The sequence below is a fragment of the Peromyscus californicus genome, unplaced genomic scaffold (genome assembly GCF_007827085.1).
Source record: "Peromyscus californicus insignis strain IS unplaced genomic scaffold, ASM782708v3 Scaffold_22__1_contigs__length_63687245, whole genome shotgun sequence".
NCBI lineage: Eukaryota > Metazoa > Chordata > Mammalia > Rodentia > Cricetidae > Peromyscus > Peromyscus californicus.
The window spans coordinates 27,579,296-27,602,421 of record NW_026294525.1 but is presented as its reverse complement, the minus strand read 5'-3'; positions in this window follow the sequence as shown (position 1 = coordinate 27,602,421).

The window sequence follows — 23,126 nt, the reverse complement described above, 5'->3', positions numbered from 1 at the left end:
TTACTATAGCCACAAATGACATAAAATACCTTGGGGTAACACTAACCAAGCAAGTGAAGGACCTATATGACAAGAACTTTAAGTCCCTGAAAAAAGAAATTGAAGAAGATGTCAGAAAATGGAAAGATCTCCCATGCTCATGGATAGGCAGGACTAACATAGTAAAAATGGCAATCTTACCAAAAGCAATCTACAGATTCAATGCAATCCCCATCAAAATACCAACACAATTCTTCACAGACCTGGAAAGAATAATACTCAAATTCATATGGAAAAACAAAAAACCCAGGATAGCCAAAGGAATCCTGTACAATAACACAACTTCTGGAGGCATCACGATCCCTGACTTCAAGCTCTACTATAGAGCTACAGTAATAAAAACAGCTTGGTACTGGCATAGAAACCGACATGTGGACCAATGGAATCGAATTGAAGACCCTGACATTAATCCGCACACCTATGAACATATAATTTTTGACAAAGAAGCCAAAAGTGCACAATGGAAAAAAGAAAGCATCTTCAACAAATGGTGCTGGCAAAACTGGATATCAACATGTAGAAGGCTGCAAATAGATCCATATCTATCACCGTGCACAAAACTTAAGTCCAAGTGGATCAAGGACCTCAACATAAATCCAGCTACTCTGAACCTGCTAGAAGAGAAAGTAGGAAGTAGTCTTGAACGCATTGGCATTGGAGACTACTTCCTAAATAGAACACCAGTAGCACAGACTCTGAGAGAAACAATCAATCAATGGGACCTTTTGAAACTGAGAAGCTTTTGTAGAGCAAAGGATACGGTCAACAAGGCAAAGCGACAGCCTACAGAATGGGAAAAGATCTTCACCAACCCCACATCTGACAGAGGACTGATATCCAGAATATATAAGGAACTCAAGAAATTAGACATCAAAATGCCCAACAGTCCAATTAAGAAATGGGCTATAGAACTAAACAACCTGCCCTTTTAAAGTCGAGTTTGTCGGGTGTTTTGTAGCCAAAACGAGAAAAGTAACTCAGTGGTGTTGACTGGCAGCCTGGGCTTCCTTTCTTTGAGGCTGAGCAGTCTTAGTCTTCCGTCAGCCAAGAGTCATAGGCAACTCCTAAAAACCTGGCATGTTGGCGTGCTTTGGAGGCAACAGTGATTTCCCAGGGGAGTGAACACATCTATATTTGGTTTGGCCTCTATAGCCCATCATGCTTCTGTGCGGCCAGCACTGCGAGCTTCCTGAATGTCTCATGATACAACTCTGTTTCTCACCAAAGAACCCACACTTAACTGACATCAGGTCCCCTTGCTCCCGTAACTGGAATACCAGTTTGTTTGTTTGTTTGTTTTTTGGTTTTTCGAGACAGGGTTTCTCTGTGTAGTTTTGCGCCTTTCCTGGAACTCGCTTTGTAGACCAGGCTGGCCTCGAACTCACAGAGATCCGCCTGGCTCTGCCTCCCGAGTGCTGGGATTAAAGGCGTGTGCCACCACCACCGCCCGGCTGGAATACCAGTTTGTATTGCCTGCCACACAGTCCATGAACTGAATCTTTCAGTTGCACCGAATTCAGAACCACTGAGAAGGCAGCAGATTGACAGTTCAGAGATCTGTTTTACACCCATCTCTAGGGACCAGACTTCACAGTGTATGAAACAAAGAGAAATGGGAGCTAATCATTATAAGGTTTAATTGTATCCCTCTGGTCAGGTGGCCAGCCTTGTCTCTGAGAGTCATGGCACTGGCGCCCCTCTCCTCCTATTCTCCCACATCCCCTCTTCATTATCATCTCTCGCCATGCATATTTCCAAGTCCACTGTACAAGATCTACATATGAAAGACAGCAGCCATCCTGCTGCCATGTGTCCAGTCTGCTGTTAGCATGGCATCTTACTGGTAAACTTCTGCATGCAGGAGCATTCCATGTACAACAGTGACTGGTTATATGGAGGCAGATTAGTAAGGCTGTCAGAGTAGGAAAAGACCCCCCCCTCTGTCTCCCTCCCCCTCCCCTCTCCCCCTCCCCTCTCCCCCTCTTCCTCTCCTTGCTTCTCCACTGAGGTAATTTTATAAGCTGTCCTAATCTTTTGTTAAACCTAAACAACTTCAATCACATCTTGTAAAGGCAATAGCGTTGGGCAGATGAGGTGTTTTGTAGCATCCCCTATCCAGGCAGTGTGGCTATGCTTCCTGTTGGCTGTATGGGCCAGTGAAGACTCCCACAGCTCTTTTCTGTACCCACATCTTTAGCAGGACATGTCTCCCTCTTATATGTTTTTCTTTTGACAGATTTCTTTTCTTCTTTGAATGACAGGTACCTTGAGGGCACCTGAAAAAAAATGTGGTTGTGTAGGAAGACAGATCTCTTTGCCCAAGAGTTCCTCTCTTTGGCTGAGGAGTTTATTAACAGGCCCCTGAGAAGGCCTACATGCAACAGTTCTCTCTTTCTCAGTTTAGGATGTATTATCAGTTGTCCTATCAAACCTTACCTGTCTCATTGTCTGGATTTCTATTTTTGCTCATCCCTGCTGGTAGGTAATCTTGCCATGTCTTGTCTTTATTCTTTACTTTAAGGGAAAAAATTGTACAAACAGCAAGACAGCCACTACATCTCAATATTCTCATGACTTCCAATGGCCTCCATTGAAGTAACAGAAGGGTCCTATGTTTTCAGTTATTGTAGATGACACTTTTACCAAATGTGACAACAGGGTCATCAGGCTTTTAGTGTGAAATGCCTGGGCTTCTGTCATCATCGATCTCCCACTGTCCTATGCTGTGGAATAATCCTTCTGTACACTGTGTGAATATACGTCACTATGATGGAATTAATAAGCAAGCTGACTGGCCAATAGCTGAACAGGATAAAGTTAGGTGGGAAAGTCAAACTGAGAATGATGAGGATGAGGAAGGACAGAGTTGGAGGAGTCACCAGCCAGCCAGAGAATGAGTCAGACATACAAAATGGGATAGAGGTAAAAGCCATCAGCCTTGGGGTAGCCCATAGAGTAACAGAAATGGGTTAAGTTGTAAGAGCTAGTTAGTAACAAGCCTGAGCTATTGGCTGAGCATTTATAATTTATATTGAGTCTCCGAGTTAGTCATTTGGGAAGCAGCTGCTGATTATTTGGGAGCAGGCAGTGGGACAGGAAAACTCTGCCTACAATCTTACTTTAATTTCCCAATGCTGTGATAAATATCCTAACAAGAAATGTAAGGGGAAGGTGTTTATTTCAGTCATAAGCCCAGGTTGCCATCCATCATTATGAGGAGGTCAAGATGGCAGGAATTTGGAGCAGCTATTCCAACCAGTTAAAGGCAGAGAATGAACACTTACGTGCTTATACTCAACTCACTTTCTCCTTTTTATACTTCCCAGAACCTAAACACAGGGAATGGCGTCACCCTTTTAGGCTGGTCTTTCCACGTCAATGAACCTAATCAAGAAAACCCCCTCTCCCTAACACTTCACAAGCCAACCTGGTCTAGGCAATCCTTCGTTAGGATTCTCTTCCCACCATCCTCACTGTACCAAAGCCACATTCTAGATCAGTGGTTCTCAACCTGTGAGTCACAATCCCTTGGCAGGAGGAGCTGTCAAATGACCCTTTTACAGGGGTCACCTAAGACTATTGGAAAACACATATTTATATTACAATTCATAACAGTAGCAAAATTACAGTTATGAAGTAGAATTGAAAATAATTATATGGTTGGGTGGTCACCACAAGATGAGGAACTGTATTAAAGGATTGCAGCATTGGGAAGGTTGAGAACCACAGCTCTAGAATTTGGTTATAGTGGTGTCACGCTCCCTTTCTGTATTATTTAGGTCAAGTACTGAGCTGTGAAGAGAATACAAGATCTCTGGCTTAAATCTGACAGACATTTCTTATCATCACAGAACTATTCAGTGGGTTCTATTCCATGAAATCATTCAGGACCCATATAAGTAAAGACATCTTGACCAGGTAGCCCCATGGCTTTAGAAACAGAAAAATCAAGAATGACTAAAAAGTAACTGTCTTTCAGAGGATGAACTAGCAGGTTCATATATGCCAATTCCATTCACTTCTCTTTGACGAGAGCTAAAATATGTAAGTTTGCCGAGCTTCAAAGAAGGCTAAAAAGTACCTCAGGCAGGTTAGCCTCAGCCCTGAAAATGATGAGCGTGATTTTTGGGGGGATGATCGATAATGTTCCTTTTATTTTTACATTTTAGGTAGCTTCCAGTTTGTTCCTGTTTTAAGTCCTCTTAGCTGGTTATACCTTATACATCTTACACATAGTAAATCAAACATTTGTACCTGAAATTTATTTTATTTATAGTGAGTATGTATGTGAGTCTGTAGATTTGAAGGCAGGTGCTTACAAGGCTAGAAAGTGTCCAGTCGTGAGCCACCAGACACGGATGCCGGGAACTAAACTCAGATCCTGTTCAAGAGCAGTACACACTCGTAACTACCGAGCCATCTCTCCTTCCCCATGCCCTATAATTTCGATAACTGCACCTAACTTGACTTTTGTGGATATCCTGCAGTCTAATCCATTGTTCTCTTTGGGGTGTTACGTGTACCTGCTTTCTCACACTGTCCCACACAGAAGCACATCTTATCAAACTTTTTTTTTTTTTTTTTTGGTTTTTCGAGACAGGGTTTCTCTGAGTAGCTTTGCGCCTTTCCTGGGACTCACTTGGTAGCCCAGGCTGGCCTCGAACTCACAGAGATCCGCCTGGCTCTGCCTCCCGAGTGCTGGGATTAAAGGCGTGCGCCACCACCGCCCGGCTTTATCAAACTTTTTAGGTTTGGTTGACTTTCTAAATATAAGATACTATCCCAATTTAGTTTGTATTTCTTTATGTTCAAATTTTCACCTTTCTTTATAAATGTTTTTAGTTCTTCTTTTAACACTGCCTTGAGAAAGTGCCTCGGGTTTTTCAAGTTCGTTAGATTCTGAGAAACGTAACATAGTTAGTAGCAAAGTCTAAAAAGGTGTCAGTTCTCACGAGGCTTCCTTTTACCTCTTCTGCATTTCCACACACATCCAGACACCCCAAAACCAAAGCCTCGGGAGAAACATACAGGGGCTTTCCAAGAAAGCCTATGTCTGGCTATGCAGGCTCAGAAAAATTCCTTAGGCATTAATGAAACTTTATTGTAGATAGTATTTTTAGGGGGGCGGGCAGGACCCATGTAGCTTAAGTTGCCTTCAAGCTGTGGCCAAGGATGCATTTGAACTCATGATCCTCTTCTTCCACTTCCCAAACACTGAGATTATAAACATGGCCAGACTCATGTGATGCTAGGAATTGAATCCAGATAAGATTCCTGGGTGCTAGGTAAGGTACATCCCTAGCTGACTCAAGACTGTAGAAATAAGGGTGCCAGACAATAAGGTGTCAAGTAGGAGGACCAGGGATGAGAAATAAAGAAAACAAAAGTGATAGCTGGGACCAGGCAGTCTTGCATAAGCTGATGACTTATGCCAAGCTAGTCTATTAAGAAGTTCAGCATCATGCTATTTGGAAGTGGAGTGGGGGATGGCCAAGGTCAGCAGAGAGCTAAGCCAGAAAATGATGACAAAGAGAACATGGATATCTTAGACACAGTTGCCTAAGGATTGATAACCACAACTCAAGGAGAAAGTTGGGTCCCCAGAAATTGCAACTTGGACTCCTTTGAGGCACTGGCTCCAGCCCTAACCAGCCTTGCCAAGGCCACTCCTGGACAAGGCCACAGGACTAAAGCTCCCTTTGTCCTTTGATGGGGCCTCTGAGAAAGTCTTGGGTTGGTCTGCCTCCCCACACCTAGCTGTAAACAATAAAAATTTTAGGTCAAGGCAAGAAAGTAGAATTGCTTGCATGTCAAAAAGAAAAGGATTATCTTTAAAAAAAAAAAAAAAAGTGGAAACTTGCAAAGCTATGTGAACACAGACGAAAGTTAGAAGCACTGTTTTAGAACAAAGCACTTTTCAGACAGTCCAGTCCCTGTTTCCGATAGACGTCCCAAAGAACAACGCTATGTCAAAACCTCTCAGGAACCGGGAAGTAACCAGTTAATGCCTGAAGATTTTACTCTGGCATCATTCTCAAAACTGAAGAATGAATTCAGTTATCCTGCTCTGCTTTGGTGTTCTGCTTGACGCTTAGACTTCGTTTGATCCTCCTGGAGGCTCCGTTTGTTTCTGTCTTGCTTTCCACTTCACCCGAGGGCATAAGGTTCGCCCCTGGAACCAGAGCGCAGCAGCTGATGCCGTACTTTTACTACGCAGGCCTCCAGAGACAGTGTTCGCTTTCTGCATGGTTTTCCGTCTTCACTCCTGGGGACATCTGTTTCATTACCTCTCTAAATATTAAAGAAAGGAAAAGTTTCTTCCCTAAATGTTTATATGATCTAATTTGTTAGATGAAAAGAAAAATCTTTTTATGTCACACCGCTGGGCTAGAACTGTCTTGTGCATAGATTAGAATTGTAAAATTCCTCTGTAACTTGTAAAAACAGAATTGCAGCATCCAAAAACAAACAAACAAACAAACAACAGAACATGTTGGACCATTCTCTATGCTTCTCAGGGCAGAAGTTTGGAACTGATATTTTCTTTTAAATGGCACTTTTAAGGTCAATAGTTTTAAAGGACTAAATTCTATTGAATAGATGGGAATGGATTTTGCATTATGGAATTAGCATCTTTATTCTAGAAATGCTATTATCATTATTCAGAAAAGGAAGACACACTCTTCAGGATTTCTGAGCTCTGAATACATAGACCATGGAAGATGATGGTCTGGCCATGGCCCTCTCTGTCTGAATATCATGGGAACCACATACTCAATGTCATTTCTAAAGGGCCTTTGACTCATGTGAAGAGTTAATTATTCAGGGTGCAGCACGTTTATACAATAGATTAAGTCTCCACTCTTCAAAAGAACATAAACTTTTAACTTGGAGATGAATGTTGAGAACATTACACTAAGTTTAAAAAAAAAAAAGCCAGGCTAAGAAGGACAAAGATTGAGCAATTCTGCTTAAATAAAGCATCTGAAGGAGCTAAGCTCAGAACGCCCAGTGACGGTGGCCAAGGGCTGGGTGGAAGTAAGTGAGGAAACTCAGAGTTTCTGTCTGGAAGGGCGAGAATTTCAGAGTATGTGGGAAAGATCAGGGGATGGGGGGTAGCAAGTGCAGTATAGCAGTGTGTATGTGTATTGTGTACCTAAAATGGTTATGATGTCAAGTTTTACGTTATAGATATTTTACCACAATAAAAACAAAAATCAAAATCCTCTAATTGAGCCTAAATTACAACCATGACACCATTGGAATCAAAACTTCCTCTGTTTACCTTATTTTCTCCCCAACTCTGGACTGAACTGTGGTGTAAGCACCTGCAGCAGTGAGGAGGCCTGGATTCTGGGTTGGGAATGTAGCTCAGTTGGTACAGGGCTTGAAAGCCTTGGGTTCCACCCCTAGCACTGCAAAACTCAGGGCTTTGTGGTGTCTACCCATAATCCCAGCACTCCGTAGGTAACGACAGGATGGAGTAATTTTCTTTTCACTTACCTTTCCTCTTACTTCCTAGACTTTCTTATGTCCTTCTGGGCTTCCCCAGGCCAAGTCTTGGATCAGGTTTACTGAAAACAGAATCTTATTTTGGCTGAGTTGGTGCTGTTTTTTTCTCATATTTACTGTCCTGCATGGCATTCTGGCAGGCATCTGAAGGCATTTGTAAGGCACAGTTGGTGGTTGATTTCTTTTCCATCTTCAGAGCTTAATCACCCCACACAGGTGTATCAATTGGTTTCTACCACTACACAGCAAATAATCTTGACATTTTGTCACTTAAGACAACAGACATTCATTTCCTTGTGCTGCTGAGAATGAAAAATTTGGAAAGAATTAGCTGGGTGGTTTGGGACCACGGTCTCTCATGATGTTGGAGTCCAGCTGTTAGATTAGGATATGGTAATCTTAGGTCTTAACTGAGGCTAGATGATTTAAATAGAAACCCTTGGTTGATCAAGGAGCTGTTGAGAGGTGGGGCTCAGTTTATTAGCTCGTAACTTTCTGCATACCTTTCTTCATGATGTGGCACATCTATAGCATGTTCAGTATATGTGAAGAAGTAAAGGCCGGCATGATGACCTCCCTATAATGCTAGATTCATTCTTGAGTTCCCTCGGATAGCGCGGTGGAAGAAAAACCATGAACCCTGTGAGTTCTTCTTGCAAGGAGAGGTGTGCGCTGCCCTCGGAGGACAGATCTGAGAGATTGATACCGAAAGCACAGCCATAAATATACATACTATCTCTTTATGATCCAATCTCTATGTGGCATACTCTCTCTTCTGCTAACTCGTTAGATTTTGCTTTATAAGGAAGGGGACCATGGGAGTGTGAATACCTAGAAGCAAAGACCTGAAGAGACGGCCATCTTGGAATCACACCGCAAGTGCCAGCCCTTCGGAGACGACTCTGTCTGGAGTCCTTCAGTGCCATCAGCCCCAAGGCTAGGTTTCCTTCAAGACAGCTGGAACCCAGCTGCCCCCACTGGTCTCATGAGAACGCCATTATCCTTGCCATGCTGAATGTTAGCAATGTGGATTTTTCCAGTTCTTTCCATTCCCATCTTGCTTCCGTCCCGGACCATTTGGGCTAGTTTCTGCGTTCATCGTTTTTCATAAGAAGCCTGTCATCTACACGTGGAAGAACGCACATTCACAAATCCAGGGACAGCACCAAGTTCTCCCATGGATCCAGAATTCCGGATTCTCCTAAGAGCTCTCACCAGCTGCTTCTCTGCGGTGGTGTGACAAGCTGATGACTTCCAGCAGCAGCTGGGCCAACCCCATGAGGAAGTGGGACACCTGCATCCTGCAATGCACAGGCATTCTCTTGGAATTCCCCTCTGATGGCTTGGTGGAAGGAGAACCACCGTGTCTGTGAATTCTTGCAAGAAAAAGTTCTTCTCTTTAGAGAGACAGGCAGGGTATGCAGGTGTTAGGGTCGACGGTCCACTTGGCCCTCCGCTTGCTGGGTGTGGAGAGAGATGTCTGGCACAACTTGGCTGCATTCCTTATACTACAGATATACTTGATCGATGCAGGAGGATGAGATGAATCTCATTTCACTTCCTGATAGATATGTGTTGTGGGGGTGGCATAAGTGCCAGCATGGAGGACCTCTTGGGGATGCCTTTTGTCTGAAGAGCAGACTTCACATTCATGAGAAGTGTTGCAAGTGAACAAGCTAATGAGACTCATGCTTCACATACCTGAATGCTTAAAAAAAAAGTCATTAAACCAAATGTCTTTCTCTGCAATCTCAACAAATGCACTCTCATAACAAAAGTTAAAACAACGTAAATCATGCTTCTTTTTTTTTTTTTTTTTTTTTTTTTTTTTTTTTTTTTTTGGTTTTTCGAGACAGTGTTTCTCTGTGTAGCTTTGCGCCTTTCCTGGAACTCACTTGGTAGCCCAGGCTGGCCTCGAACTCACAGAGATCCACCGGCCTCTGCCTCCTGAGTGCTGGGATTAAAGGCGTGCGCCACCACCGCCCGGCAAATCATGCTTCTTAAGTGACTTAAAAGTTGTCAGAATATTATTGCCAGGGAAGCAGGTAGTCTAACTGCAGATCTTTCCATATCCCTCCTCTCCTCCAAATCTAATCCCCCAGTCTCATCTCTGTCTCTGCAGCAGAGCACCTGCTGCAACTTCCCATGTTCTCTTGTCCCCATCTCCAGGGGATCACACAGATGTTCCCCTCCTAACCTCTCTCCCCAGCTCCTGGATCTATCCCAGTCCCCCAACTCCAGCAGGCAATCCCTGGCAATCTACAGGCTACTCCAGCCAGGGAAGCAGGCCAAATGCAGATCTTCACTTCTTCATCCATTCCTCCAAGTCCAATCCCCAAGTCTCATCCTCAGCTCTGTAGTAGACCACCTACCGAGGCCTCTTCTTACTCTCTGCCCCTAATCCCCAGGAGACTAAGCAGAACATGATAGAGGTCCTTAAAGAAGAAATGAATGAATCTCTTTTAAAAAAAATCTATGAAAATGCAAACAAACCATGGAAGGAAATGAATGAAACACTTCAAGACTTGAAAGTGAAAATAGACTCAATAAAGAAAGCCCAAACTGAGGGAAATCTTGAAATGAAAAATTTAGGGTGTTGAACAGAAAACTCAGAGGCAAACCACACCAACATGATACAAGAGATGGAAGAGAGAATCTTAGGCACTGAAGACAAGATAAAAGAAATGAATACCTCAGTCAAAGAAGAAGTTCAATCTAAAGAAATCCTGGCACAAAGCATACAAGAAATCTGGAACACTGACAAAACCAAATCTAAGAACAGCAGGAATGGGAGAAAGAGCAGAAACCTGGGTCAAAGGCACAGAAGATATTTGCAAAAATATTATAGAAGAAAATTTCCTAACCTAAAGAAGGAGATGCCTATCAATGTAAAAGGAGCATACAAAGCAATAGACTGGGCCAGAAGAGAAATTCCTTTTGGCACATAATAATCAAAACAGTAAATGTACAGAATAAAGGATGTTAAGAACTGCAAGGGGAAAAGACCAAGTAATATATAAAGGCAATATAGAATATAGAATAACATCCAACTTCTCATGGAGCCAAAAAGCTAGAAGGCCCTGAGAGATGTTCTATAGACTCTAAGAGACCAAAGATGATAACCTAGATCAAAGACCTCAACATAAAAACCAGATACACTAAACCTGATAGGAGAAAAAGCAGTGAATAGCCTTGAACTCATTGGCACAGGAAAAGATTTTCTGAATAGAACACCATTAGCACAGGCACTAAGATCAACAATTAATGAATGGGGCCTCATGAAATTTAAAAACTTCTGTATGGGAAAGACACTGTCATTCAGACAAAGTGGCACCTTACAGAATAGGAAAAGGTTTTTATTTTTATCAGCTATCCATCTGATAGAGGATAATAACCAAAATATATAAAGAACTCTAAAAAGCCTATATATCAAGAAAACAAATAATCGAATTTAAAAAATAGGGTACAGCTCTAAATAGAGAATTCTCCAAAGAGGAAACTCAAATGGCTTAGAAACTTAACTGTTCAACATCCTTAGTCATCAGGGAAGTGAAAACCAAAACTACTTTGAGATTTAACCTTCACCAGTCAGAATGGCCAAGGTTAATAAAAGAAATGACAGCTCTTGCTGGTGAGGATGTGGGGTAAGGAGAACACTCATCCATTGCTGTTTGGAGTGCAAACTAGTATCTCTACTGTGAAAGTCAATAGGGTAGTTCCTCAGGAAGATGAAAATCAACCCATCTCAAGAAACAGCTATACCATTCTTGGGCATATACCCAAAGAATGGTTCATCCTACCACAGAGACACTTGCTCAACCACGTTCATTGCTGCTCTATTCAGAATAGCCAGAAACTGGAAACTATCTAGATGTCTGTCAACAGAAAAGGAAGGATAAAGAAAATGTGGTACATTTATTCAATGTATTTAACGATGTATTTAACAGCTGTGCTTTACTCAATACTACTGAGTATTACTCAGCTGTTAAAAATGAAATAATGAAATGCACAGGTAAATAGATGCAACTAGGAAAAAAAAATCATCCTGAGTGAGGTAATGTAACCCTCACTCAGAAAGACAAATATGGAATGTACTCACTTATATGTGGATATTAGCTGTTAAGTCAATGATAACCAAGTTGCAGTCCATAGAATCACAGAGGTTAGGAATAGAGTAAGGGACCAGAGGGTCAGATGGACCTCCCTAAGAAAGGGAAATAGAATAGATAGTTATGGATGGATGGTAGGGGCTGCAACAGGGAGACCAAGTGGGGAGGGTAAGAAGAAAGGGAGATGAGGGGAGGAATATAGGAAAAGACAGCTGAAACTAAGGGGCATTTGAGGGGTGGTATAAAAACCTAATACAGTGGAAGCTTCCTGAAATATATACATATATAAAGGTTATCTAAATTGTTGTAGAATATTATTTTAAGGTGTGTTACTTTTGTTTATGTTGCATTAGTTTAAGTCTGTAAAGCTGTGTTACTGTGCCTGTGTAAAACACCTGATGGGCTAATAAAGAGCTGAACAGCCAATAGGGAGGCAGGAGAGAGAAATAGGCGGGGCTGGCAGGCAGAGAGGCTAAATAGAAGGAGAAATCTGGGAGGAAAAAGAAGGTAGCCAGAGAAGGAGGAGAACTCCATGGGCCAGCCCCCCAGCTATACAGCCCAGACACAGAGTAAGAAGGAAAGAAAAGGTATATAGGAATAGAGAAAGATAAAATCCCTGAGGCTAGAGGTAGATGGGATAATTTAAAGTTAAGAAAAGTTGGCAAAAAGCAAGGCAAACTAAGGCCAGGCATTTATAAGTAAGAATAAGCCTCCATGTGTGATTTATTTGATAGCTGGGTGGTGGGCAACCCCAAAAGAGCAAAAACAACCAACAACATAAATGAAATAGCCAAATAAAGGGGGAGACATAACCCAAATTAGACATCTCTGGTCAACACACACACACACACACACACACACACACACACACATTCTCTCTTTTCACCCTGTGCCTTCTCTTGGGCTCTTTTCCTTCTGTTTTGTCCAATTCTGATGTGTTAGTTTTTGTTTTATCTTATTATATATTAATTATATTTGGTTATTATTCTTTAGAAGCCTGTTTATTTTCTAATGAGAGACAGAAAGGGTGGATCTGGATGGGAGGGGAGGTGGAGAGGACCTGGGAGGAGTAGAGAGGGGGGGAAACTGTAATCAAGTTGTAGTATGTGAGGAAAAAAAATCTATTTTCAATAAAAGGGGGAAAAATGTCAGCCAAATATCAAAGATGACTGAACTTAAATATTATTACATATAATCTAAGATTTCTATTAATGCAGCAATAATATTTAGATGAATAATCTACATATCTACTATTACTTACTCTGTAACATGTATTCCACGTATGCCTCCTTTCTGGTAGCTTCTATTTGTAATGACTAATTATATTTTTTTTATCATGGCTGCTTCATCTTGTTCTCCCTCACAGCAACGGCACACCCTCCTTCCTGCTGTGGTTCAAATCCTTAGTTTCTTTCTGATTTTAATTTGGCGAAACTTTCGTTCCACCGAGGCCTTGGAATGGCTTTAAAAAAATTGAAACAATCCAACTGAGATTGGGAATGATGGTATCTTTGCTTTGTTTTTAGGAAGCTTTTGATAGTATACAATGTTCCATACCAAGAAACTGTAGAAGATAAAAATTCAAGTTTTATTTTCTAGCAGAGTTCTTCGGAGAATGTCTCTGCTTTTTTTTAGGGTCACTTTTTTATTGTTTGGATTAAAAACAAACAAACAAACAAACAAACAAACAAAGCATTGATTTAACAGCTGTTCCTCAGCACACTTGTTCTTTTGTCTGAGTGGTTTGTAAAATCACATTTGATATAAGTTCCAGAAAATCATTTGGTATTTAAGCTGATAGAAACAGTTGGTCTAATCCCTAAATCGTTTCATAGAATTTCATTATTATTGACACAGTTTGGCCTCATCTCGTGGTAATGTTTTGACTATCATATATGTGATAAAGAATATGCCTAGACTTTCTGGCCAAAATTCTATGTTCTACCATATTTATTAACAGCCATGTTGATAATGTTAAAAGCGTTGTGTAGCTTTGGTAAGAATTATCCCTTCAAGCACTGGTGTTGAATGCTTGATTCCCTCTGTAATGTCCAGAAGTGGAGCTTTGGGGATGTGACTGGATCATGAGAGCTTTGAACTAAGCTTTAGCTCAACCCTGTGATGGGCTCATAATCCATAGCACCATCGAGAGGTGGATCTGCCTGGAGAATGTGGTTTGCTGAGAGTGTGGCCTTGAAGGTCAGGTCCCTCCTGCTCTTTCTCCTTCTCAGTAGCTGTAAAGTGGGCAGATATGTGCCTCACCATGGCATTCTGCTTTGCCACAGGCCTAAAACAACGGAGCCAACCACCCATGGACAGAAACTTCAGAGAGTGAAACTTCCGTGAACCAAGATTATCCTTTTTTCCTGCTAAGTCATTCATGTGAAGTGTCTTGTTACAGCAACAAGTTCGGGCTAACTAGTTTCTTTTCTATAATTTGGAATTTGTATCTAAAATTTCAAGTGAAATTTTCAAAATTTCAGACTTGTAAAATTTCTAATTGGTATAGAGTAATAAAGTTATTGATTTCTACATCTCTGATTACTTTTTTCTGTTAGCTTAGCAGTATCCACAATAAAATTTTTTCCTCTGACTTTTACCCTTGCTGTAGATAAACATTATATTCAGTTTTTCAATTAAATTACCCATTGGGGAAACTATCCCCGTTTGAATGCTATACCCTTAAAAGGGACATATTTTCCATTTAAAATTATTTTGTTATTAATTAACTTTCAAAATAATTTCTACTGAGTCTAGAAAATCCAATGTCTTCCTTGACTCTTGTGCTATTAATGCCAGATAAATAGCATTATACCTGGTGAATGTGTATGCTTTGAAGACCACGGAGTTGATTTTCTCTGTTGGTGTGGGCTTAATTCCTGTTGGTTCCTGTTGATTCTGGTTTTCAGTCCAACAGTTGCAAGTGTGTTGATGATGTCTAATCATTCGGAATAAAGCTGCCTTCAGTAAAGGTTAGGGATTTTGTCTGAGCTAATAAAGATGTACATTTGATGCGAATTTTTTTTGCTTGTTATCATTAATCTGGTCAGGAATTAAACTTTCATTAAACAACTTCTAAAATTTATAAAATGTGGTTTTCCTCGTTTTAAAAAGTTTAAGCTGAAAACTCCTCAAAGGCATCCTGTGGCTTTTTCTCTTACCTTTCCCTTCTTTGAAGTGTGTTTTACCAAACTGATTCATCTTTAGTCAGATCCAAAATTACAGGCTCATTTTTACATAATGAAGCCTAAATTATTAATTCCTGCTTTATTCTTAATTTATAGTGGTTTTCATTTATGTAGTGTTGAAATATAATTGTGTTCAGGTTGTTTGGAATTTGATTGTAATTTAATCTGCATTTAATTAAAATAAATGACACTATAAACTATGAGCATTTAAAAGTTCAAAAAATTAGCCGGGCGGTGGTGGCGCACGCCTTTAATCCCAGCACTCGGGAGGCAGAGCCAGGCAGATCTCTGGAAGTTCGAGGCCAGCTTGGGCTACCAAGTGAGTTCCAGGAAAGGCGCAAAGCTACACAGAGAAACCCTGTCTCGAAAAACCAAAAAAAAAAAAAAAAAAAAAAGTTAATTCTCAGACTGATACGGTGACCAGTGGCAGAACACTTGCCTAGCATGCTCCGAGCCCTGGGATGACCCTAAGAATTACAAGGAAAACAAGTACTTTATTCAGAACATTTTATCACAGTAAGCGGTAAAGTGAAACAATGTTTCTATTTTATAATTAGTTAAATTACATGCAGGTGAGGCCAAACAGCTGGCCCAGCAGGTGCAGGTGCTTGCTACCAAAGCTGATGACCTGTGCTAGATCTCCGGAATCCCCATGGTGGAAGGAGAGAACCACCTCCCACACTTGTCCTCTGACCTCTGCAGACTCACCATGACACACACATGCACACACACACACACAAATAAGTAAGTGTAAAAAATTATGTTTATAACTAATAAAATTTTAAACTAAATTATTTGCACTAAAATGAAACTTCAATGTTTTGAAATTTTAACTAAACTGTATTACTTATCTTTATAAAAACAATTCCAGTTTCATACCTGTTGTCTAGATGGGGTTGACACTACCCTTAATGATAATATGTGTAGACTTAAGAGGTATAATCTTTTTAAAAAGTTAAGATTTATTTTATTTTAAACTGTGTGTGTGTATGTGTGTGTGTGTGTGTATGTGTATATGTATGTGTGTGTACGTGTGTATATGTGTGTATGTGTTTGTGTGTGTGTGGTGTGTGTGTGTGTATGTGTGTGTTATTGTTAGTTGTTTAAGCTCTTTTTTGGGATCCCACCAGCCAGCTTCCAAATAAATCATACATGGAGGCTTATTCTTAATTATAAATGCTTGGCTTTCATTTGGCTTGTTTCTAGCCAGCTTTTCTTAAATTATCCCTGTCTATCTTTTGCCTTTGGGATTTTACCTTTCTCTATTCCTGTATACTTTTTCTTTCCTTCTTACTCTGTGTCTGGCTGTGTAGCTGGGTGGCTGGTTGGCTGACCCCTTGTGTCCTCCTCTCCTTCTCTCTCACGCTTCCTTCTCCTCCAAAATTTCTCCTTCTATTTATTCTCTCTGCCTGCCAGCCACACCTATCCTTTTTCCTGCCTTGCTATTGGCTGTTCACCTCTTTATTAGATCAAGCATGCGTTTTAGACAGGCAAAGTATCACAGCTTCACAGAGTTAAACAAATGCAACATAAACAAAAGTAACACACCTCAAAATAATATACGACATATATATATATATATATATATATACAGTGTGTGTGTGTGTGTGTGTGTGTGTGTGTGTGTGTGTGTGTGTGTGTAAGCATGACTGCGGTGCCTACAGAAGCTAGCAGAGGGTGTCAGATGTCCTGGAGCTGGAGTTACAGGCAGTTGTGAGTTCCCTGATGTTGATGCTGGGAACTGAGCAGGATCCCCTGCGAGGGCTGGGTTTGTTCTTTACCACTGGGCCATCTTTACAGCCTGGAAGCAATCTTAAGAACAAAATTGAATTGTTCAACACTGACAGAAATTTTTAGATACTATGTGAAATTGCTGCATACCATAAACTAACTTGTTAAAATATTCAGACACATGTTCAGAAACATGGGCAGAAAGTAGAAAAGTGGGTGCTCCTTGAAAATTATGCTTTCTGGTGCTAACATTAACTAGTTTAATGCTGAGAGAGGACAGATTTAGCAAAAGTACTTGCCTTTTTATTTACTGTGGTGGTTTGAATGAGAATGGCCTCCATATATTCATGTTAGAATGCTTGGTCCCCAGTTGGTGGAAATGCTTAGAAAGGATTAGGAGGTGTGGCCTTGTTGGAGGAAGTGTGGCCATGTTGGAGGAGGCGTGGCCTTGTTGGAGGAGGTGTGTCACTAAGGGTGGGCTTTAAGGTTTCAAAACTCAAGGTATTCCCAGTTAGCTCTCCCTCTCCTTCCCGCTTGCAGATAAGACGGGAGCTCTCAGCTACTGCTCCATCACCATGCCTGCCTGCTTGCTCCCATGCTCCCCACCATGATGGTCATATGCTTACCCTCAGAAACTGTAAGCCAGCCTTCCATTAAATGCTTTCTTTTATAAGTTGCCTGGGTCATGGTGTCTCTTCACAGCAGTAGAAAAGTAACTAAGACACTCACTACTCATCTCTCAGGTTCCCCTGGAAGCATGAAGCTACGAAGTCTGGCAAACTCAGTAGCTGAATCCATAATGTGAGTGGTGTGTGTGTGTGTGTGTGTGTGTGTGTGTGTGTGTGTGTGTGTGTATCATATTTGCACATGCATGTGGAGGCTAGAGGTTGTTGTTACATGTCTTTTTTACTCTCCTTATGAACCTTGAACTTGTCAATTTGGCTGGGCTGAATGACCAAGTGACTCAGGATCCTCCTGCCTCTACTTCCCCAGCAGATTATAGGTTCTCACTGCTGTACCCGGCCTTTTCTGTGGGTGCTGGGGCTCTGAACTGAGGTCCTCACTCTGATGCTTTACTGATACAGCCACACCCACCCCCCACCCACCCCCGTATCTATACTCTATTTTATTTCCAGACATAGGACAACACATGAGAGCTATGTTTCTCTGAGAGCTGAGTGGTATTGGTCAAGAGAACAGATGTTCTGAGTACGTGTTCTATGTGTCAACAACTGGATGTAGTGCACAAGGTATGTTCCATATGTTCCATTCATAATTAGGTCACCAGGAACAGAAACGAGCTTAGTGCTGCTGAGGCCATGAAGCTCAGAGCAGGGAGTTCACAGGTTTAAAAAAAAATGTTCAAGGAGTTTTAGTATATGAGAAAACTTACCCTTAGTGATTACTAATGGTTTAATGTTCAATTAATAATCATTTTTAATTTGTTAGTCAACTGGCATTTTTTTAAAAGGCAACATTCCCCTGAATAATCACATATTCACACAGGTAACAAAAAATCTTATAAATTTAATCCATTATACGTTTTCAAACATTTAACACTAATTGAAATCTGATAAAAAGCCTTTCAAAATGTAATTAGTATAAAATCACAGCTCATTAATTCTGTAAGCCTCATAAATCAAACATAAAATAAAAAATATTTTAAAGTCCACAAAACCAATTAAAGCTGTTAGACCAAAGGATTATAGTAAAGATTAAACACTTCTCTTTATTCTTAGTCTTCACATTCTCAGAGTTACACTTTTTTATATCTCCTGGGGGTTTTGATAATCATCAGTTAATACTTGCTTAGGTTTTCAGCAACCTGACTAAAATCTAAAGGAAGATGAAGCTCACCTTGGGCCAACAGACTTACCTGACTCCTGGGGAGAAATCACCAGTCTTCATACTGCACCATCTAATGCCCTCGAAAGCCAACTGCTGACCACGGGGTCGGCCTGCTGCATGAAATCATGTCCTCGCTGCACCCTCAGGTTGCTTGTTTGATGAACAATCTTGTCATATATCTGGGTGCATTGAATGAAACCTGACTCCATTCTAAGTCATAACTGTTGTGATCACCCCAGGCTACTCCTGCTTGGTTTTTCTCGTGGAGTTTGCCAATATAGGATTAATAAATAAAAGCAGTACAGTCATATGTAGAGCTTTATGACTGGAACCTTGTGCCATCAGATCCAAGGAGGGAGATAAAGTTTTTGATATTAGCATGAAGCAAGGCAAGCATGTTCTAACTTGGATTTAGACACTCCCCCACCCCACACATCATTATATATGCACTTTTCTCCTGACACCAGATGCAGGGCTGTATATGATCTTGCACTAGGTAAGGACCATGTTTGTCCTAAACACTCAGTCAATAATACCTAGGTATGTGTCAAATCTGACACTCATATTTTCCCATAGCAAGCAAGGAAAATGAAAAACTTCTGCAAATGTAAGAATTATTTCCATCAGAAAAGATATCTCTGCAGATTGTGCTTTCATTGACTTTAATCAAGTTTGAAACTTCATTAGTGTTCTTTTTCTCAATGATTATAAACATTTCTATTTTTCTATAACTCTTTGAACAAACTCTGTGTTCCTTCTGATCATGTCTTCAGTATATATTCACTTAAATATGTATGTGCACATAATTAAACATGGAATTCCTGCCGGGCGGTGGTGGCGCACGCCTTTAATCCCAGCACTCGGGAGGCAGAGCCAGGCGGATCTCTGTGAGTTCGAGGCCAGCCTGGTCTACAGAGTGAGATCCAGGAAAGGCGCAAAGCTACACAGAGAAACCCTGTCTCGAAAAACCAAAAAAAAAAAAAAAAAAACAAAAAACCATGGAATTCCTACCAGGAATATCAAAATGAAAAATTAACAGTGCTAAATACCTACACCCCCACCCCACACATCATTATATATGCACTTTTCTCCTGACACCAGATGCAGGGCTGTATATGATCTTGCACTATTTAAAGATAAGACTAATTTAAATTCTCATATTGCTCTTGTATTGCTGGTGCAAAAAGAAATTGAAACAATCACTTCAGAAGACCATTTGCTGGTATTCACTTAAGCCAACCACACTCAAACCCTATGGCCTACATTCCCTGCTATACAGCCAACAGAAATTTGTACTAGGCTTACTGAAAAGAAAATCTCCTTGTAATGGCCCCCAAATAAGAGGCAACTAAATTCCCATCCATTCACTATATGAATTGCATTATAAGTAGACAAGGGAAATCTATTCATTTACATAAAAATAAACTATTGGTTTGTAGCAAAATGTCAATGGTTTTTATAGACATGACATTGGATGCAAGCAGACAAACGCTAAAGACTACATACTGGCAGCAATGTTAACTGTGACAGCTTTAACAAGAAGTGGTTTATGTATTGGAAATATTCTATAGAGCAATGTCCCCTTACCTTCAATTTTCACTTTCTCAGCTTTCAATTACTTAAAGTCATCTCACTTTAAAAATATTAAATGGAAATCCTCAAACAGTTCTTAAATTTTAAGCAACAGTATGGATCATAGTATTATTAAATCTTGTGTTGTTCCACTATACCCCAAGTGGGATATGAATTACCTATTTGTCCAACCTCTGCATGCTACTTATCTTGAGGGACAGAATGAAAGAGATAACATTTACACAATTTTATTATAGTGTACTATTATGAGTGCTCTGTTATTTTGTTATTGTTATCTCTCATTGTGACTAATTTATAAATTAATCTTTATTATAGATATATGTAAGAAAACATATAGTATCACATATACAGAATTCATCATTATCTGTGGTTTCAAGTGTCAACTGGAGTGTACCATGCTGTGGATAAAGGGTGGCTAGTGTGTCTTCATGTGAGCAGTGATCACACATGTATGTATTTACACATGGACAGTTTAGTAATTTGCATTCTTTACACACATTTTCACATGTGAGTTACAAGAGGTGTTGGGAAAGATGGCACCTGCCCTGATTTCATAAACTGGGCAGATGCCTCAAGCATCAGAAAGAAGTTCTGATGTGAACTCTCCCACAAGAATAATGTAATTGTGCACAGTGCACAGTGGTGATTCAGCACATTAGCTTGCTCTTCCCTGTGTCCAAGCTGCACCAGCCATTATGGTGGTGAAGAAAATCCTTGGGGATGATTTCCTACTAGATTATTTTTTCTGTGTTTCCTCATGCAGTTTGAAGAAAGGAAATGAACTTGTGCACTTTGAGGGTGCCGTTGTGGCAAGATTCCTTCTGGACCTGTGGAGTTTACTTTTCTTGTAGAGGTTTATGAGAAGCAAGAGGAATGATCACAGTTACCTTTGCCTTAAAACATAGAGATTGGTAACGCAGGCCTGAGATCCCAGCTCTTCCCAGACCCACCCCTACCCACCCAACTTTGTCCTCCTTTTAAATTCATTCATTTCACCATCAAGTTCATTTTGTGCTGTGGATGTGGGGCCATTGACTCGAGCACAGTCAACCTACTAGGGACCACACTCTTCAAGAAAATCAGCTCTCTCTCTTCCTGCAGCTATCAGTTGGTGATAGATTCTCAGCCAGGGGTGGGACTTTGTGTCTTCTCCTTTCCTCCATGCTGGGATTTATTTTCTGCCTTGAGTTTGTGTTGTGGGCTATTTGAACATTGTGTGAAGATGTATTTGCTGTGATTGGTGTAATAAAAAGTTGAACGACCAATAGCTAGGCAGGAGGTATAGGCGGGATTTCCGGGGAGAGAAAGGAAGAATAGGACTCTAGGTATGAAGGAGATGCCAATGAGGCATGAGGGGAATTGGACATACAGAATGAAAGATAAAAAGCCACGAGGCAAAATGTAGATTAATATAAATGGGTTAATTTAAATTGTAAGAGCTAATGGGAGAAGCCTAAGTTAAGGCCTAGTTTCCATAATTAATAATAAGTCTCCATGTCATGATTTGGGAGCTGGCTGGCAGAACAGAGAAAGACTCGTTACAAGTTTGTGCAGGTCTTGTATACACTGTCACAACTACTGTGAGTTCACGCGTGGAACTTAGAACACTGGTTTCTTGTACTAGTCTACCACCTCACAGTTTTTCTCTGCCTTTTTCCATGACGATCCCTGAGGTTTGGAAGGAAGGGGTGTGATAGAATTGTCCCATTTAAGGCTGAGCACTCCTCACTTCTTATCCTTTGCACCTTGACCAGTTGTGGGTCTCTGTGTTGCTTGCAGTCTGCTACAAATAGAAGTTTCTCTGATGAGGGTTGAGAGATGCAGTAAGCTATGGATATAGTGATAAGTCATTAAGAGTTGGTTTAATACTAGGCCCATTTAGAATCATAGTAGTGCGTTTGCTTCTCTGTTAGGGCCTATGATCTAATAGTCACAGATTCTTGGCTTTGATAACAGTGGACATATATTTCCAGGCTGGTCACTATTGTAGTTTGCAGGGCTCACAGCTGGGTAAGACTGATGATTGTCTTTCTCCCCTAGTCACATGCATAGTGCCTTTTAGCACTATAAAAGCTAGTCAGTAGGGTTGAGGCTTCCAGACAAGTACGAGCTTGATTTCCTCATGTTCAATGATTGAAGTAAGTATTATCTTCAGCAATAGGATCTTACCATCAAGCCAAGTGATCAAGAGTAGTGGCAATGGTCTGTAATGTTTGGGCATCTGTGGGACCCCATTAGCCAACAACTCCAAAAGAGGTGCCCCACTCCTGGCACTGGGCTTTTTATTTGTTGGTCTCCTGTAATGTCTAGCAGGGGCATTGACCCCTTAAAGGGTAGCTCTATTTAAAATATTTTTATGCATATATATATATATTATATATATATATATGAAGCTTCTACAGTAGTATGACTTTTTCAAAAGTCTTCAGTGTCAGTTTTTTCCCCCATACTTCCTCTTCTACCTATCCCTCAACCCCATTTAACCCTTCCACTTCCCATTATTCCTCTTTCCCATTTTATACCACTGTATTCTATTTTCCGTTCCTTCAACATGCTTCTGCCCCAGACCCCAGATTCTTAATGGATTCATACATAGATCAAGGAATCATTCAAAGAATTCATCTGATAGCTCTGTATTGAGAAGTTGAAATACTAACTTTTTGTTGTAAATACTTTTCAACAGTTTTAACATGTGTATGTCTTTTTATACTATAAAGACAACAAATGACTAGCAAATAACATTTTGGAATAAAAAACACAATGAGGAGACCAGTAAGAATTAAAAGAAGCCGGGCGGTGGTGGCGCACGCCTTTAATCCCAGCACTCGGGAGGCAGAGGCAGGCGGACCTCTGTGAGTTCAAGACCAGCCTGGTCTCCAAAGCGAGTTCCAGGAAAAGCGCAAAGCTACACAGAGAAACCCTGTCTCGAAAAAACCAAAAAAAAAAAAAAAAAGAGTTAAAAGAAATTATCAAACAATATTAATAAACAGAGGTGATGATTACTATACTTATTGTTAACATCAGAGATTTCATGTTAAAATTTCCGACTGCAATTGTCGTTTTACTTCTTTAAAAAAAAATGAATGTTTTGAGACAGGCATGGTGG